Raw genomic sequence first — 6,040 nt, 5'->3', positions numbered from 1 at the left:
GTAAGCCGAATAAACCCTTTCCTCCCCAACTTGCTTCTTGGTCATGATGTTTGTGCAGGAATAGAAACCCTGACTAAGACAATCTGTGAACTGATATGTTAGAAAAAAAATTTTTCTTAATTTCACCAAACCACAGCTAAAATTTAATAATTCCTGCAAGCACTAACGGGGAAAGTGCTGGATAGAGATGAAGAAAGCTGTAGCTACAAGCCCACAAGCGCTTTCGGCTAGCGGCTCCAGCTGACCTTCTCACGAGTCCCAGGAGCCTGACACAGAAGTGGGTGTTTGCTCATTGGTGGAAACAGCTGATGCCAGGCAGCCCTAGGCCTTGCCAGAAATAGTTCAGCCTGGGGAAAGCTGAGAGGGGTCTGTTACAGAGAGAAAAGAGAACGTCCAGGCCATCCAAGAGGCACGCATGGGCACTTCTTTATGGCTTTCTCAGACTCCTCTCTGCTTGAGGCTTTGACACGTAATTCCTTTTAGTTTAACTACACTTACTCCTTTCACCACCAATAACACCTTCTCAGAGTGTTACTCCTCACTCAGCCACACCCTCGTCTCTCTCAACCAGGTGGACGTTGCCTATTTGACCTAATCCCATATTTGATGGGAAAAAAAAATATTGAATAACTATGACTCTACTTCAAAAACAAAAACAAAAACAAACAAACAAACAAACAAAAAACCAGAAACAAACAAACAAAAATAGCTTTCAGCAGTTCTGAGCAACAAGGGGTAGAACCAGAAACTACTGGGTTACGACAGGATAGCGTTTGTTATGAAACTCAACTCTTTCTGCATTTCAGCCAGTTTCTCTGAACACTGCCTGTCGTTTCAACACACTGACTAGTCCGGTGCTTCTGAAATCAGAATTTTGCTTGAAATGCCTTTGGATAAATGCAAACCTTTGAATCTTTAAACTAGGCTGCATTCAGAGAGCTGGCTGTCTGGGAAGTCAGAGGGAAATCTGTCTCTCTCAGATGTGTATTTCCTAGCAAACTAGAACAGACCCACTCCAAAGTCTAGTCTTGTCCTTCTGTCCAAGTGATCAACCTTGTCTCTCAGATTCACCTTTTATGTCCTTATCATCTCTTTGTGTACACTGGAGGGAAGTTCACACCCACCAAGGCTACCTCCCGAGTCTCCCATTCCTCCTGAAGCACTGATTGGATGACATCTAGACTGAAAGGCTGAGAACAGGCTGCCAGCAGGTAGGTGTACAGCCGCACCACTTGGAAGGTTTGTAGGTTGCTTCCTTTCTACAGAATGAAGAACAAATCTGCTCTGATAATGAAGAATATCGAGTAACCTGTCTGTCTCCTTTCATTACTTACCTACCTGCTTAGCCTTGGGCCTGACGTGAATGGGGCAGTGGAGAACATAGAAACACCAGATACATGCACAGAAAAGCTGGGACTAGATGGGCTGTGTGCTCTGATGGAGACACAGTGGCAGCAGCTGAAAACTCATCATGTTATAAAGAGAAAGAATGGGAAGGAAGTGGGTTAGCTGATGTTGAGAGAGGGTCTCTGAAGGAGAATGGTCTCGGGCTGCTGTCATCCAGAAGGAGGCAGTTGTGGGTTGGTACTTTCTGTGTACACTTTCAAAATCCGAGCTCAGGTCAAGAGAAGCCCTTCCCACTGCTCTGAGCCAGGGAAGGCATTGCCACTCCCTGAGTCGGAGGCATTAGGTTCCTTGACATGGTTGTACTCATATCAACAATACACATTCACTCAGGGTCTCATCTAGTCCTCACAAGTGTGTGTCCTGGTTATTTAGCAAGCAATGGGCAAAAAAATGTAAGAAGTACAAGACAGGGGACTAGAGAGATGGCATTGTGGGTAAGTGCACTTGTTGATCTTGTAGAGCAGTGGTTCTCATTCTTCCCCATGCTGTGACCCTTTAATACAGTTCCTCGTGTTGTGATGACCCCCCAACCATAAAATTATTTTTGTTGCTACTTCATAACTGTAATTTTGCTACTATTATGAATCATAATGTATAAAAGAAAAAGTATTGGCTCGGGATCCCCAAAATTGAGATCTCAGACCAAGCACAGGAAAACGTATTTGCCTCAGAGGGACAGACAGAAGAGATAAGGGACAAACACAGGAGACAGAGGAAGAAGGGGAAGGGAACAAAGGAGAGGAGAAGAAAGGGGTAAGGGAGGGGGGTAAGAGGTAAGGGGTATTTTCCTCAGAAGGACAAAGGACTGCCTCTGGATAGAGAGGAGACAGATGTGGCCCATAGGAAAATGGGAGTTTATAAAGGTACCAAGGTATAAACACCCTGTGTTAGGATAAAGTGTTTAATTTTAATTGAGCATGTAAATTAGGTGAACCAAAGGGGGCTTTTCATTGCTGGACTTCAATACTTTGATAGCTGGACCTTGCTAGTCAGTCTTAGGAAGAAGAAGTAGCCAAATAAGGAAATAGACCCTGTTGTGCCAAAGTTCAGCTGCAGTGGGTCCCAAAGCATGGAGTTGGAAAGAGAAGGAGACTGACACCATCTGAGGGTAAATCAGGAGAGCTTCTGCATTTATTGGGGAGAGGGAGCTACATGTTTTTTTTTTTACTCTGAAGTGGAAATTTCTGATTTCTTTGGAAACTCAGTTATGTCATATGATATTTTGTTTGTCACCTGGTGCAGACAGATGAAAGGATGTTTTGCTGAAGCAAACACAGGTCAGGTGATGTTTAGAAAGAATATAAATATGACCCCACAGAGACTGGGAGGAAGTTCTTGTATTGGTCGCCTTACATTTCTTTGCTGATCTTCACTTGTTGTGCCTTCATAGACAGAAACTCACCAAAGAACTTCTCATGATATTTTGCCATTTCCATGGACTCAGACTGATTGGTGGCACCTCAAGGTTTCTTCTGGATTGAACTGCTGTTGCTGATTTACGTTGGTCTAGAATAGCCCCAAAGAACTATTTCTAAAAAGGTCTGCAACCCCCATTTCCTATTAATCTTTCTTTTCCACAACCTCTGGTGGGTGGTGGGCTAGAGGGAAGGTTGAAGCATTTAAGAGCCCTTATTAAAGTAGGTTTTTAAAAATACTCTATATTTGCATAGTAGCTTAATCACAGGTAATGTTGAAAGCTGACTCAATGATTCCAAGAAATGTATGATCTTTTCATAGATTGTTTTTTAACCCATTTTAACCCTATTCTTCAACATCCAGAATGAAAGAGCTCATCAACTTCATTACAGTATTTTTCTTTAAAGCAAAATCAATAAGTTCAGCAAGCACCTAAGTCCCTATTGTTCTTTAAAGTTAAGCAACTACACCAAGTGCCCCTTTATACTCCCTCCTGCACATTCCTTTGAGGTCAGGAGGTACCAGACATTGAGCCCTGAGAAACAAACCCATAAGAACAACTTTCATCCTTCTAGGGGCATGATGCTGTGTTTATGCCATGTAGCATAACACGCACTGAGCTGTTTCCTAATTGCATTAGTATATGCCTGAATCTTAGAGTATGAGCCCGCTCTCCTCATACACTCCCCAAAGAGAAGTGTCCTGATATCTTACTCTTCTTCCATTATGCCATATCATTCTAATTCCTTCCATGTATGTTCCTGTATATGGCAGAGGGGATCAAGCCAGTCTAGCTTCTTAACAGAATCTGCTTCTGCTGGGGCATGCCATTCATCCTGTAAGTCATGTGCCCAGGGAGTCAATTGAGGGTACTACTCTATACTTATTAACTGAACTCCTGCCCTCAACTACCAAGGCCTCAGACTATGAGTCTGGGAACAATGTTTCTCTAGATTGTGTGTTTTCATCCTTGGGACCAGGTGTAAGTGCCTAAGAGTTTCTGGAACCGTAAACCTTTAGCTTCTGTGTTTGTTTAGTGACCACCCCTGTATACATTCACATCCTCTACAAAGCTCATATAGAATTTCCCAAAGGAAAAAGGCATACAGGGAACTTCCACAGCACACAGTGAAAACCATCAAAGGAGGCTGAAGGATTGTGATCTTCGACGTCAATAGGCTAGACAAGCAGCTGAGGTCATTAGCAACTAGCTAATGCGATTGAATGGTTCTGATCCTCTGGAGAACACTGACCAATACAAACACAGCAGAGGAAGTTAGGGGAAACGAACATTTTAAAACAAAATAAATATAGATAAACAGCTTCAGAAAAGTTCATAGCCCAGTATGGTGGCGCATACCTTTCATCCCAGTATTCAGGAGGCAGTGGCAGATGAATCTCTGTATACAGCCTGGTCTACATAGTGAGTTGCAGGGCACCCAGGGATATATACTGAGACCCTGTCTTTAAAAGATCAAACAAAAGCTCATTCCCCTCAGGAGCTCATGGGAAAAGTTGGCATCAGTTCATTGCTGGAGACAGCCATTGCCACACAATGGTCCCAGCTTATCTGGAATATTGTGAAGTTTCTGGACACAGACCTGTTACGAGATGACAAGCAAGATTTGAAGAAAACTCAGAAATACATGGTGAAGCTGGGCCTGGTAGCATAGGCCTGTAGTTATAGCTATGTGGGAGACAGTGCAGAACCAAAGCCTGCCTGGACTACAGATGGAGGCATGCACATGCAAGCTTCTTTATGCACATCTTTGACTCAGCTTACAGGTTCTTGACATAATGAGTCCATTTTGTATTGTCAGCTCTTCCACTTCCACTGGCAGAGATGATGCATAGGGTACGGTCTAGGGCATGGTCCATTCCGTGGAGTGTCCGGGTTCCTTTGGGCACTTCATTCGTGCAGTATCTTCACATACTCTTAGATACTCTTGTCTAAGAGATTTATAGAGCTGAATTCCCAGTTGCTCTACCCTAATCCCTAAAGTCTGGTAAGAAGGGCAGAAAGTTTTAACTCTCCAAACACCTGGTGTTTTTAGTGACTTGCTTTTCTTGAGACTACTAAGAGTCTTTCTCTAAGTCACTTCATTAGCATAAATGCAGGTGTGATCAAAAGTACTGTGAACAACAAGACTGTCCTGTCATTCAGGAAATGTCAAGCAGGAACTGAGGGTCAGAACTAAGGCAAATACATGTCCAACTCCTGAAAGCGCCCAGGAGAGAACTCTCCTCCCATCCTATTTCCTTACTCCAAATGTATTTATACAGATGTGTTGTTGGGAGGAGCATTTCCTCTTGGACCAACTGACATTCCATGCTTCAAGTATTATTTGTTCATTTGCATAATTGTCTTGGAGTACTTACTTCCTGCCTGTACTTTGTGGGACACTTTGCTCAAGTCAAGTAAGGGGAATTCAGATCAAGTCTCATTTCCTATTTGCTATTATTCAAATACCAGTTTAGTCTCTCACACATACACTTCTTTTAGCAGCCAGCATCTTTAGAGTAATGTTCTATTAAATGTCCAAAGTGGGAAGGAATGGGTGTTATCAAACTAGGCTCAAGGCTTTACTTTTGTGGTCCCAAGAAGTGAGATCTGGCCATTGAAACATCAAACCAAATAAAAAAGGTAACAGTGGAATGGAAAGTATATCTTTAGCCAGTGTAAGTGTGCTGGTAAGGCTAGGAACCTGGCATCTTTAGCCATTTCCAAGGCACTAGCAAAAGCAGTAAGAACATACAGGGGACGGGGCCAAGCAGTGTTAAGCAGTTTCTGTCTGACTAAGGTCTGGTTAACTATTATCTCAGGTTAGACAGAGTCATTGTCTGGGCCAGTGAGATGCCGCATAAATGATAAAATGATTGCCCTAACAAGTCTGACAGCCTGAGTTCCATCCCTGGAATTCATGGTGAAAAAAGATAACCTTTGACCTCTTCCTGAGCATCTGCACACATGCATGTACACACACACACACAATCCTAAGGAGGAAAAGCTATTACTCTGTTTATCCATCAGGCCTGTTGATCTTGGACTCCACTTGAGCACAGAAGGCTCAGAAAGGAAAAATCACATGCATCCAGAAATATTAGCCTACTGTTGGTCATCCATTGGGTATACGCAGCCATAAACATCAATAATGCTAAATCATGCAACACACTCAATTTGTTGCATAAAGAATTGGTGCTTTTTAGCAAAGGCCAC

This window comes from Mus caroli, chromosome 14, assembly GCF_900094665.2.
Source record: "Mus caroli chromosome 14, CAROLI_EIJ_v1.1, whole genome shotgun sequence".
Taxonomy (NCBI): Eukaryota; Metazoa; Chordata; class Mammalia; order Rodentia; family Muridae; genus Mus; species Mus caroli.
The sequence above is the reverse complement of the archived record's forward strand: the minus strand, read 5'-3'. Positions refer to the sequence as shown.